The sequence below is a fragment of the Halichoerus grypus genome, chromosome 3, assembly GCF_964656455.1.
Source record: "Halichoerus grypus chromosome 3, mHalGry1.hap1.1, whole genome shotgun sequence".
NCBI classification, from domain to species: Eukaryota; Metazoa; Chordata; class Mammalia; order Carnivora; family Phocidae; genus Halichoerus; species Halichoerus grypus.
This window is the reverse complement of record NC_135714.1, coordinates 109,409,767-109,423,934: the sequence shown is the minus strand read 5'-3', so window position 1 is coordinate 109,423,934 and position 14,168 is coordinate 109,409,767. Positions and strand designations below refer to the sequence as shown.

Below are 14,168 nucleotides of genomic sequence, written 5' to 3'. Positions count from 1 at the left end.
CTGCCCTAATTCCAGCCCTGTCTTGCATCTTTGGTGCACAAGCTCAGATAATGTAAAAAATATTCAATATTAAAATGAATCTAGACGGGCGCCTGGGTGGCTCAGTTGTTAAGTGTCTCCCTTCGGCTCAGGTCATGATCCCAGGGTCCTGGGATTGAGCCCCGCATCGGGCTCCCTGCTCAGCGGGAAGCCTGCTTCTCCCTCTCCCACTCCTCCTGCTTGTGTTGCCTCTCTCACTGTGTCTCTCTCTGTCAAATAAATAAATAAAATCTTTTTAAAAAATTTTTTAAAAATTTAAAAAAATGAATCTAGACAACAAAACCTTCTGATAGTTGTTTTTACATGGTAGCGTGTAGGTTAAAAAAAATGTAGCACATAATGTCATTCATGGTGAGGATGTTCAAAGTTTTGGAACAAATGATGATGTATATTTTTTATTTGTGCCATTTCAAACTTCTTGTCTGAGATGGGCAGGAAGATATCTGCCGAGTTGCAGTATTAGTAGATGGCCAATATTTTCTAAAATATTAAGGTAAGCCATGGCTATGCCCTTTAGCACTTCTATCTGGGTTATTCTTTAAACAACAAGAAAATAATTCAGAATTGATGATTGCCATTTATGAAAACAATAGGATTTAATTTTCTTATTTGAAGATACACATAAAGCTAAATGAAAATAAAATCTTCATAAAATAGGTTGCTCTCTATAGGGGAAGAACATTCAATAATGCAAGAAAAATAAATGTATTTAAAATAATAATAATAACTCACTTATCAGCTGTCATTTAGGGAGTACTTTGTGTTATGTGAGATAATGACAAACTAAGATGTAAGCTGAAAGTATAGTCAGGAGAAAAAATCCATATAAGGAACAACCTCTGAATAAATCGTCATGCTGAATACTAGTCCCAGTCTTTGTTTTTTTGAAGTGTTGAAATGTGTTATATAATTATTGAATAAGATTGGACACATTTATTTCCAAAACAAAGTAAGCTAGCAAATAACTAGCACATTCACTTTGATAATCGGGGTACAGTGATATGCATTTCTGGATGGAAATATAAATGATTAGCTAAGCTATATTTTACAGGTAGCTCAGCTTGTCAAAATTTAGTCTTAATGACGTACGTAACAATGAAATGCTGCTTATTTAAAATCTTTATATAATTAAAAAGTCATGATTTAAAGGCACTCACAGTTATCCTGATGATGTGTTTTGTTTGGATTTTGTTTCAAGATGAATGAATGAATAAATGAGCCTTCCAAATCCCACTTTGGAGAATTACCTATTGAGGCATTTTAAGTAGTGGGGGAAAAAAAACCCTCAACATTCACCAGTAGGGGGATGACTGAATAAATTCTGAATATCCATATAAACATTGTGTAGTTATTAAAAAGAATAAAAATAGCATTATTTGAGAGGTAGTAAAAGGCAGTGGCTAGTCTTTTACTACTAGCCAATGTGAACTCAAGAGCCACATTGTCCAAGTTCAAACTGCTGGTCCCACAAGCACTAGCTGTGCAACTGAGGACAAATTAATCACATCTCAGTTCCTCATCTACCCAATGGGGATAACTACCTATCTCATATGGTAATTGTGGAGTAAATGAGATAAAGCATAGGACCTGGCATCTAGCACGTACTGGAATAATGTCCATACTTTCTGGGGGGTGGGGGTGAGAACTGTACACATTTCATAGCATAGGTCTATTTTAGTTAAAAATATTTTAGAGCACTGGGGCACCTGGGTGACTCAGTCAGTTGAGAATCCAACTCTTGGTTTCGGCTCAGGTCATGATCACATGGGTCATGGGATAGAGTCCCACATGTGCCTCTGCACTTAGCTGGAAGTCTGCGTAAAGATTCTCTCCCTCTGCCCCTCCTCCCACTCATGCGCACGCTCTCTCTCACTCTAAAATAAATAAATCTTTAAAAAATACTCTACAGCATTTATTAAATATAGTTGAGCATTTAGAGCATAAAAATATTTTCAGCACCCTGTATATGCAGATGTGTTTGGTGGTGAGAGGAAAGAACATTTTAACTTTTTCTTTGCACATTTGTGTCATTTGGCTTGTTGCAAACATGTATTGCTTTTTGGAAGTGGGGTGGGTGGGGGTGCTAGCAGGAATGGAGGATACAAAAGCATAACTAAAGACTGGGGAGTGAATCTGGAAACTGAGAAGTTTGGCAGGTTGGAGCACAGAATGCACAATGGAGAGCCGCAGGTATAAGGCTGAGGGTGACCAAAGGAAGGGTCGTGTGTTCAAGGAGAAGGAGTGTGGACTTTACCTTTAGTTTCATGGAAAATTCTGTAGAACAAAAGAAATGCAAAGTATTGGCTGTACCCCGGCAATATGAAAGATGAACACCTCTCCACCAAAACACAAACTTTTTTTTTAATTTTATTTTATTATGTTATGTTAATCACCATACATCATTAGTTTTTGATGTAGTGTTCCATGATTCATTGTTTGCGTATAACACCCAGTGCTCCATTCAATATGTGCCCTCTTTAATACCCATCACCAGGCTAACCCATCCCCCCCACCGCCCTCCCCTCCAGAACCCTCAGTTTGTTTCTCAGAGTCCACAGATAGTAGGAAACACAAACTTTTCTGTGGCTCCCTTTTACTCCGTATCAGGATAAAGTCCAAACCTAAGTCCATGGGTCTTATCACCAGCCTTCTTACTCCACCCTACTCCAACCCCAAACTCTACTCCAACCCCAAAACTCTACAGTGAACTACTTGGAGTTTTTAGAAAGCTCTGCTTTCCCCAGGTTCTAAGACCTTTGCTTAGGCTGCAGCTTCTGCCAGCAGTGCCCTTCCCCTATGCCATTCTTGTTCTGCCTGGCTAACTCCTCAGAGCTCAGCTAAAACACTCCATTTCCTGGGAAACTCACCTCAGTCTCCCAAGGCTCAGTTTCCCTTCTAGGTCCTCTCCTATCACCCTGAAACTAACCTAAAAAGAGTACTTTTGACATTTATTCGTAACTGTGCATTTATTGCCTGCCTTGCCAACTAGACTGGAAATCCATTAAGGGGTGGTACTTGATATTATTCCTTGCTCATTCTTCAGTACCTAGCACAGAACACAAAACACAGTCAGAGATCTATAAATAAAAAATATAAACAAATAAACAAACAAATGGATATCTTTAACTATACAAACCATCTAATCCCCTTTCTTGTATTCCATGTTTTCCCAAGAAGTTTCTGCTTTAATTCCCTGTCTTATATATGTTAGCCCATAGGCAGAGAATCCTCAACAGGTCATATCAGTGCAAGACTGGGTCCATGTGACAGTCATATTGCTCACTTAAAACTAACAAATTGGCATAGGGATTTTATATGTCAATCCTGTATCTTGGTTAATTTAAATTCTGCCCTAGAGGAAAAAACCTCCATATACTGGCAAAAGCAGATGTCTGAGCATTCAAAATGAAGGGCCACAAGTCTAAACTATGGCAAATTATTATAGCAAAGGCCTTTTGGAAGGACTTTCCTGGTTACATCTGGACCTTGATTCATTCACTCATTCAGCAAATATAATAACTCCCACCAAATGGCAACCTTCATTCTAAGCTATGACAATACAGCAGGAAATAGGATAGACAAGATCTACCATCACAGAATCACATTCTACTGGGGGTTAGCAGAGGGACAGATAATAAACATGTAAAAATAAGATAATTTCAGGTAGTGCTAAATGCTGTAAAGAAAATCAAGCAGTTGATTAAAGTTGAGGGAGAGGGAGTGAGAGCTCCTTAGACATATGATCAAGGTAAGGCTTCTCTGAGGGGTGAATATTTGAGCTGAGTCTTAAGTGATGAGAATATTCTCAGTCAGACGTTAGAAAATCTGGAGGCAGAAGATTCTAGGCCTACAGAAGAACAAATCCAAAATCTCTAAGATAGTAATGAGCTTGGAATATTCAAACAAAGACAGAAAATCAGTATGGTTGGGGCATAATGAGCAAGAAAGGTGATATGAGAGCAACCAGAGGGTAGGTATAGAATAGATCATACAGGCTATAAGGAGTTTGGATTTTATTCTAATGCAAAAGAAAGACATTAGTAAAGTATAAGTAGGGAAGTAATAGAATCTGATTTATATTGTTAAATGGCTAATGACAAAGAATGAACTCTAAGAAGGCAAGAGTAGACAACAAGAGGCTGTTGTTGTGGTCCAAATCAGAGCAACTGATAGCTTGTACTAGGATAGTAGCAGTAGACCTGGTGAGAGGTGGTTGGTCAGGTTTGGGATAATATTTTGGAGACAGAGTCAATAGGATTTGATGTAAAATTAGATGTTGGAGGCAAGAGGAAAAGAAGAATCAAAATTGTGATCTTTTGGCTCTTCTTGTCAGAAATTCCTGCATCCAGGACACCCGGGTGGCTCAGCCGGTTAAGCTTCTGCCTTCAGCCCAGGTCATGATCCCAGGGTCCTGGGATCGAGTCCTGCATAGGGCTCCCTGCTCAGCGGGAGTCTGCTTCTCCCTCTGCCCCTCCCCCCGACTCCTGCTTGCATGCTCCTGCGCTCTCTCTCTCAAAAATAAATAAATAAATAAATAAATAAATAATCTCTAAAAAGAAATTCCTGCACCTGTTTGCTCTTAAAAATTAGTGTTCTGCTGGAGAACTTCCTTTCAATAACCACAACAAAAATTTCTCCTAGTGTATGACAATATTTGAATTACCCACATCGATTTATTGTAGAGTATTCAAGAAGTTTATTTTGTGTTAAACTAAAGCTTTTAACCTGCTGATATTTTTTTTTTTTTTTTTTGCAATCTAGAACATAGCTCATTTTCTAAAGACCCAAGTGCTTATAGAACCTAGGCTTGTGTTCCTTCACAAAGTGTCATTTCCTTGAAATGTTACAGATCTTTATGCCCAGAGCTTCTATTAGTTATCACTTCCTTATTTTGCTTTATAATCTTATTTTCTCATATCATGGCTATACTTTATGTCATTGTTTTATGAATGTTAAAACCAAGGCTTAGGAGGCCCGGTAAATTATAGCACAAAAAGAAACAGAATGGCAAGCCTGATTTCCTTAGTCAACCCCCTAATGTATTCATTCACCTTCTGTGAAACTCGGGAGATAGTATGTCTCAAAGAACTGTTTAAGGCCACAGAGCGATTCTTTTTCTCCTGAACTTAACTCCTTTGATGTTTTATATATTGCCCTGTGATAGTCTCTTAGAAAATAACATTTTGAGGGGTGCCTGGGTGGCTCAGTTGTTAAGCATCTGCCTTCGGCTCAGGTCATGATCCCAGGGTCCTGGATCAAGCCCTGCATCAGGCTCCCTGCTCAGCGGGAAGCCTGCTTCTCCCTCTCCCACTCCCCCTGTTTGTGTTCCCTCTCTTGCTGTCTCTCTCTCTGTCAAATAAATAAATAAAATCTTAAAAAAAAAAAAAAAAGAATGGGGCGCCTGGGTGGCTCAGTCGTTGAGCGTCTGCCTTCGGCTCAGGTCATGATCCCAGGGTCCTGGGATCGAGCCCCGCATCGGGCTCCCTGCTCCGCGGGAAGCCTGCTTCTCCCTCTCCCACTCCCCCTGCTTGTGTTCCCTCTCTCGCTGTGTCTCTCTCTGTCAAATAAATAAATAAAATCTTTAAAAAAAAATAAAAAGAAAAAAAAAAAGAAAACATTTTGAAAACAAACTACACTTATTACTATGCACAAATCTATAGGATATATACAAAATATTATTGGAAAAAATGCAAGCAGGATTGAATATAATTTCATGGCTAAAAGAACTTACAAAAATTCACAGTATATATTTATTTTGTTAATAATCAGAGCACTGTTAAGGATGGAGAGTATCTAGGGAACACAATAAACCATACCCCTCTTCCTACCAAGTTGTGAACCAACTGAAAAACAGGCAAAAGAGTAGACAGCTGAGAACTATCACTCTTACTGATAAAGCTGATGCTGGGAACAAGGCAGCACTAATGGGCCTCCCAACATTGAACCCTGGGACCAGGCATACATACCACTGAGTCACAGACTAGCAGAGCAGGACTATAGAAACTCTCCCCTCCACCCATTTCACAGACTTGTCCCTGTAAAATCTGCAGTATAAAGAAACAGACCAGAAGGCATGATTCCTGATGGCAGCCTCACAAGAGTGAGGCTGGCAAGGGGCTGAGCCTTCTCACCTAGTTTCTCACCATTCAGCATCTTGCCAGTGGGAAAGACACTAAGAGACCCAAGAGGCTGAGAGCATTAATAGAATCCCCTGCAACTACACCACATTGCTCACATAATTTTGTTGTCATAACCTTAGTAGTCTCCAAACTGGAGTCAGTCTACCATGGGATTCTACAAGTACTTTCCAAGGAGAACACAGATAATTTTTAGGAAATCAATTCCATTTATTCAACTTTTACCTACTCTTTCCTAAAACTGAGCTGCCTAAAATGTGACTGAGGTTGAAATGTCACAACAATTCTGTTTATCCAACTCCCTTTAAAAATCATTTTTTTCCCACTTATAAAAAACAAGCATCCTCTCACTCATCCCAGATCTTACCATGGCAAATGTTCCCATGTACAAAAAGCCTCTGAGTCACCACACTAAAGAACAATTCTAATATCGATGTCAATATTTAATTTAATCGAGGCATGATAAACCTATAGGAGGACTTCCTGATTTTCTTTATCTTATACATACTCTATTAAGAGAAAAGCATGGTGGGGCGCCTGGGTGGCTCAGTCGGTTAAGTGGCTGCCTTCGGCTCAGGTCATGATCCCAGGGTCCTGGGATCAAGCCCCACATCGGGCTCCCTGCTCAGCAGAGAGCCTGCTTCTCCCTTTCCCTCTGCCTGCCACTCTGCCTACTTGTGCTATCTCTCTGCCAAATAAATAAATTTAAAAAAAAATCTTTAAAAAAAAAAAAAGAGAAAAGCATGGTGCTAGAAATTGGGTATTTTGGTCTGTGTTGGGGTGTTCTGAGTTTTTTTTTAAAGATTTTATTTATTAAATAAAGCACAGAGAGCATGTGTGGGGGAAGGGCAAAGGGAAAGGCAGAGAATCCCAAGTAGACTCCACGCTGAACCTGAGGCAGGGCTTGATTTCATGACTCTGAGATCATAACCTGAGCTGAAACCAAGAGTCAGACACCCAACTGACTGAGCCACCCAGACACCCCTGGGGTGTTCTGAGTTTTATCTACATTGTAGAGTGGGATGGCAGGAGTTATGATCATTTTTGCCCAATGCCATTTCCTCTTCCATTCCCTGATAATGCCAAAGAACACTGCTGAGATAGCCAAGAGAAATACTGAAGGAGGTTGAGCCCTACTTCAACTGGGTAACAAACTCACAGCAAGATTTCATATATCTATCTCAGAATTCAAGTATGGATGATTTGTGGAAAATATTCTGGTAAATACCAGTCAGCTACAAGGCACATCTGCCTCAGGAATGAGAAAGAACTTGATGTAAAGGCTCATTCTATGTCTCAGTTACATATTGCAGATGATTTCAAGGAAAAGGATGTTAAAAAGTTCCAAATTTCCATCAACAGATCAATGTTACATGTAAAAAAAACATACATATATCAGAGGTAAGTCAATGTTCTGTATTCCTGAGCAATTATCAGACTCATAGGAGAAAATATTTTCATTAATATTTCATTAATTTCATTAATTTTCACCTAACGATTATTGAATACAGTAAATCTATATTAATTTACTCCCACGACTGTTCATTGTCACTAGTTAACCATCTCACCTCATTATTCATCCCCATCTTTTATGTAGATTTAGATATATAGTTTTCTATTGTTATTTAATCATTTTTGGTAAGCCCTATACCTAATAGTCCTATCTTTTTCTGTTTTTCCTATTCTGTCTCCTATCAAAAATTACATTCATGAACTAATGATGGGGGGGAGCTCCAACCATTTCATTGAGAGACATATTTCCAATAAAATTTTAGTTCTCTTTAGTAATGATGTATAAAAATTTATAACATAGTTATGATCAATTATGTACTAATAATAATTGTAATAATAATTCAATCCAAAAGAAGTTTTTGACACTTAGAACCTTTCAGTAATAGAAAATTGTTTAAATTATAAACAAATTTTTATTGCAGAAAAGAATGATAAGGTAAGCAATAAAATATATTTGAACATAAAATATATTTTTAAACCTTTTGTGGGGAAGTAGAATGAAAATACAAACTCAAAGAGAAAAAATAATGTAAATTTCTGTAAAAATAGATGATGATGAGTATTCAATTTCTATGGAATTTAATTTCATTAAGTGTATTTTAAACTTCTTTATTTTAAAATATTCATATTTACTTTAACCAGAAATTACATCTTTTGCAACTAAACTTAGGACAAAAAAATTTTACATGTCAACTTAAAAATTATTTGGGGGGTATGTCAGCAAAATGTATGAAGACCATTGCCTTAACCCCTTCAGCTTACCCACTGAGATCAACTTGGGATATGATTATCCTCCTTGGATAAGAAGTCAGCAGTCAGGGCAGTCCTGCTCCCACCTTCATAAGGTCACTTCTCCAATACAATGTTCAACTCTTTTGTGGGATCTCCTGGAGTCACTGGTAAAGTGTAGATTTTGTTCCCAGAATGCCTTGAATGGGTCAGAACAACATATCACTAAATCAGCTCCAATGCTGTTCTGTACCCAAGGCTATAATTGACAACCTATTCTATTCCATCTCAAATTATGTCCCCCTACCTTTTCAACATTAATAGAGGTTCTAAAAGGATCAAACAATAACATAAAAATACTCTAAAAATTAAAAGCCAAAAAGATGTGCTCAATTTGATTATGACCCTCCCCAATATGAATTTTCCAGGGAGAAATGAAAAGTTCAGATATTAAATTATCATGTTCTTCTAAGTTATAGCCCAAAGTAATCAGTACTAACTTCCTATTAAATCTAAAATTATTAATGTCCAACACTGAACTTTCATGATCTCGTGAATTAAAGTTCAAACAACAGGTTTTGTCACTTCCTGGCAATGAACTTAGCTCCCAAAACTGAAGCTCCCCTTCCCCCAAGGGGCCCATCTTGCTAAGCTTACCCCAAACATCCCCTGGCATGGGCAGGACCCTGTGAAACTTACGGTATGAAGTAGCAGAGCAGAAGGCTCACCTTCTGTGGGAGGCCTGACTTCTATGGGAAAGGGGAGAGGAAGACACCAAACTTACACATCAGGAAACTTGCTAGTAGCACTGGAATAGAGTATTGAGAGTTATGATAGTGGCACCCACTCCATACTTCAAGAAACATCTGATGTGGGAAAGAAGTGTTTTCCCCTAAAATAAAGAAATAGAAAAGAATTATAAGAAATAGGCTCTCTTATTTAAGAAATATTTGTTGAGCACAAATTTCTGAGCTAGATTTGCTGGGAGATTCATAAGTGAATCAGAGCTGGATGCTGCCTAACGACCAACCACTAAAATTTGTAACATGTATGTATATGGATATGTCACATATTGTAGGTTTTTGCTGCAGCAGTACCCTACTTCCAGTACCAATTTTTTTTTTTTTTAAAGATTTTATTTATTTATTTATTTATTTGAGAGAGAGAGAGAGAGAGAAACAGCATGAGAGGGGATAGGGTCAGAGGGAGAAGCAGGCTCCCTGCCGAGCTGGGAGCCCGATGTGGGACTCGATCCCAGGACTCTGGGATCATGACCTGAGCCGAAGGCAGTCGCTTAACCAACTGAGCCACCCAGGCGCCCTTCCAGTACCAATTTTTGTATTAGTGTAGATTAGGCTTTGTTTGCTAGCAAACAACCCCAAATATCTCAGTGGTTTAGAACAGCAGAGATGTGTTTCTCATTCATACAACTGTGTATGTTAGCTGAGGGCTCTTTTCCACTTTGTCCTGACTTTAGGACCCTCACTGACAGAAACAGCCACCATTTGAAACATTGTTGGGGTGACAAATTAAAGAACGCCACAAATTCTTTGTCACTCTTCTCCTCAATCTCCATCAAGAGGTGGAGTTTATTTCTCCACCCTGTGCAACTGAGCTGGCCCTGTGAATGCTTTAACCAACAGACTGTGTTATTTCTAGGCCTAAGACTTACAAGACCTAGAAGCTTTTGCACTTCTGAGAGTCTTGACCCACCATGTCAGAAATCAGGCTACTCTGCTGGAGAAGCCATGTGAAGCGAGGCCCTCAGATAACAATGGGAAGAAGAAAGGCTTGGACATTCTAGCATCTCCAGCCCCAGAAAATACCTGGCTGGAACCACATGAGATCCCAAGAAAGATTAGACAACTGCCCATGAGCCCACAAAACCATTAGCAATAGTAAAAACAATTTTAAGTCATTAAGATTGGGGTGGTTTGTTATGCAGCAATAGATAACTAAAACATTCCCTCACTGTGTGAAAGGGAAAGAGGGCATGAGAAACTGTGCATTCTTAAAGCTTTTACTAGGAAGTGACACAGACCACTTCCAATCACATTTCACTGGCCACACTGAGTTCAAAAGGCTAGAGAAATGCAATTCTACTATGTGTGTAGAAAAGAAATGGAAATATTTAGTGGCTAGTACTATTATTTCCCAGAGAAAGGTCAGGGCTGGAGAGGTACATCCTCCATAGAGAAGACAAGTAAATCACTAAGTAGATAAAATGTCAAGAAAAAAAAGAGTAACAAGAGAAGAAAAGAACACAGATAACAGATGCTTGTAGATGACTTCTAGGTAAGGTAGGGATGGATAAGGAAGTAAAGGAAGGTGGAAAAGACTCAGAAAAGAAACATCTACAAAGGCAAAAGGAGACATCTAGGGATCTGAAGGAGTTTCAAGAACAGAACAGTCAAGAACATAAAATAAAATGGATGGTATAGGCAAGGAATTTGTAAAAATTCAAAGAGGTCAATGTGAGCTGATACAGTCACAGGCCTGGAATAGAGGTAGATTAGAGAAGGAAATGAAAGACAACAGAATTTGGATGGTTGGAAAGGAGAAAGAAGGTCACTCTCAGTGAGGAAATAAAGTCTTGAAGTGGGGAATAAATTTAGCAATTGGGAGAACAGGGACTAGGTATTGTAAAGGGAAACACATCAATGTAATAAAAGTTATGTGTAAAGTAGATTACGTTTGCTGCAGGGAAAGCCATTTGTGGATTTATGGAGACCTTTGACTGCCAACTGAGATTTCTGAGTTATTTCATTTTAAATAGCTGAGCACCACTGGAGATAGGGTGCCTGAGTAAAGGAAATCAGTATACAGCACTAGTCCCTTCATGTGGAATGAAGAAGGGAAAGACAGAGCAAGCCATGAGTCAGAAAATTACAGTATTCAAAGCAGGAGTATCCTACTGGGAGAATTACCTGGCGGGGGTGGGGTGGGGGGGACAGGTGGAGAACTCCCTTCTAGACCAGTTCAGGAGGCTTAGAATAAGTTGCTAAGAGAACTGAAAAGAAAAGGGTGGTGGGGGGGGGTTCAAGTGTGGAGGAGTTGAGATATTTATCAAGGATATAAAAGAAGAGCACCTGGGCAGCTCAGTCGGTTAAGCAGCTGCTGCCTTCGGCTCAGGTCATGATCCCAGGGTCCTGGGATCGAGCCCCGTGTCGGGCTCCCTGCTCAGCAAGAGCCTGCTTCTCCCTCTGCCTGCCACTCTGCCTACTTGTGCCCTCTCTCTCTCTTTCAAATAAACAAATCTTTAAAAAAAGAAAAAGGATATAAAAGAAAATGTTTAACTTTTTACTTCCATGGCAGAGAAGGTTGGTTACCTACCCAACATTCCCCACCCTACTTTCTTGACAATACTGCTCAATTCCTCTCTTCCCTCCAAACCAATCAAGGAAAAGAAATCTACACATATATAATTGAACTCCAAGGTAAATCCTGATAGGTTTAAGCCAATTGGTTTAACCACTCAACTAGCATCATCTTTCTAGGGAGTGTGTGGGGTGGGAAGAGGGTTGGTTTTTTTGGTGCCCCAATGCCAGAGGTGTGCTACTGACATTTACTGGGAAGAGACCAGAGATGCTAAAATGCATGCCACAATCCTGCACAAAACCTGCCAAAAGCTAGATAAACTCTTACCAATCATGGTAGTCCCAAGCTCCTTGTCAGTTACTGTTTCAGGGAATAGTCAATAACATATAAGGAGTGGCCTGCTATGAAACCTTTGGGGTGGTTTCTTCCTGCTGTTGATGTCATCCCAACTGTATGACACCTGATACTGCTACAAGCATCCATCTTCTCCCCAAAACCAATTTCTTCCCAATCATCCTGTTTCCATCACTGGCATTTCCCGTTACCAAGTCCTAAAGCAGTTTTGGCTTCTAATCATTAACCTCAGTATGACTATTCACTCAGATTTGCCTGGGACGATCTAATTTTAATCCTGTTCTCCCAGTATATAGTGCCCCCTTTCAGTTCTAGAAGTATTCTAGATTGGAGGCTAGATTATATGGACACTTACTTTTCCCAACTAAATGCTGTTCACTCTGCCTCAAGAAAGTTACCTTTAAAGCAGGGGTGAGCAAACTATGGCCTGTAGACTCTTTTTATACCTCTGGAGATTAAAAAAAAAATGGTTTATACATGTTTAAATGGTTGAAAAAAATCAGTATTTCATGACATCTAAAATTTCAGTGTCCATAAATAAGTTTTATTGGAATACAATCATGCTCATTCCTTTAAGTATCTTCTATGGTTGCTTTCTTATTTTAAGACAGGTAACTAATTATGAAAGACAGTGCCTAAAATATTAACGTTTGGCCCTTTATAGAAAAGCTTGCAGACCCCTGCTCTAATGCCACTTAGTTCTAAGTTTCCTCATTTCTTGCACAAATACCGTAGCCTACTAACTTGTTTTCCATTCTTTTTTCATTCCAATCCTTAATATCCCTGGTAGATAATCTCTCTAGAAAAGTTTTGATCCTGTCATTTGCTGCTGTAAAATCTTCAATGGCTCCTCCAAAACGTGGAGTATTAAGTCCAAGCCTATCTGTTGACTAAAGACTACCAACCTAGTTTTCCAGACTTTGGTCCTCCTGACTACTTAAAGCTTAAATGGACCACTTGCCGTTTCCCTAATAAGTACTTTAGTCCATATCACACGCCCCCATTGCTTGCCCATGTCTCTCCTCCATCGCACCGGTTCCTCAAGATTAAACCGAAACTGTTACTCCCTTAATACACCTTCATTCACTCATCACACCAGTAGTTCACAGCAGGTTGCTCTTGAGGTGGGTGTGAGGGAACTCACTGACAACAAAGAAAACAAACTAGGGCAGGAAGGAACAAGTCAAACGAGTTGAGTGCTTTAAGTAAAGGGCCCAGAATGAGGCTTCAGAGGTGACATTTACACCAGATTTTTTAAGGACCTGGGAGTCTAAAAAGACAAGACCTAAGGAGATAAAAAGAAGCTGTAAATAAAGCTGAATGAGAGAACAGAAGGACCACCTCATTCTATCAACTTCCCTACCGGAATAACACCTTTAGTCTAAAACCTGAAAGAAAACTCTACAAGAGCAGCCGTGACCAAAACCACCCGGGAAGCGGCTGCTCCGTGCCAGCGCAGACAGCAAGTAGATTCCGGATGCCAAACAACCCCGGCGAGGGCTCCGTGCACTCATTCTGCGCCAGGAAGACTCCAGCCGGTCGCCAAAACTTTTGGGTGGTAGCTCTGTCCGCGCGCCCACGCTCCAGGCTTCCGGACAGGCGCGACGGCGCCCGGGTGAAAAAGAGACGCCCCTCAATAGTTTGCTCCAACAATTAAAACTGTGTCGTGGCCTCCCACAAGCCACCAACCTGCGCCCTCGAAAAGGCGACCCAACCAGACCCCGCCTCCGAGGTGGCCTCGGCGCACGTGAAGTCCCCATGCGGAGCGACAGCGAAGAGGCGGGAGTTGGCGGACGCGAACCCCGGCCTGGGAAGGGCAGCCATTCCGGGGCGCACGCGCATAGCGAGGGACCGGGCGGAGCCTGCCTCCCAGAAGGGGTGCAAAGGCAAGGAGAGCGCGTGGCGCTCCGGAACCCGCGCACGCGCTGTAGTCTCACCCGGCCTTTGCGCGCGCGCGGCCGGCGCTGCATCTTTTCTTCAGGCCCGCCCCCCTCTTCTACTTCAGCAAGCGGAGGCGAGGAGCGAAAGCAGGGAAGTGTGGGGCGAGGTGGGCGGGGCGTCGCACGCGAGCGCGGCCTG

At 40.6% G+C, this 14,168-nt stretch overlaps 1 long non-coding RNA gene across 2 annotated transcripts in view; it reads right to left on the bottom strand.

Annotated features, from left to right (window-relative positions):
- The window catches only part of LOC118527572 (uncharacterized), a 91,211-nt gene extending 77,192 nt beyond the window's left edge, over positions 1-14,019 (bottom strand). Inside the window, exons 1-3 of one of the 2 annotated variants that reach the window (XR_013446454.1) lie at positions 13,779-14,019; positions 9,202-9,309; positions 8,451-8,616 (exon numbers count right to left, since the gene is read on the bottom strand). This is a non-coding gene — a long non-coding RNA (uncharacterized LOC118527572). Of the gene's footprint in view, positions 1-2,029; positions 8,617-9,201; positions 9,310-13,778 lie in introns of those variants that run through there. The other variant, XR_004913171.2, reaches the window with a different exon arrangement.
- Between the last annotated feature and the right edge of the window lie 149 nt (positions 14,020-14,168).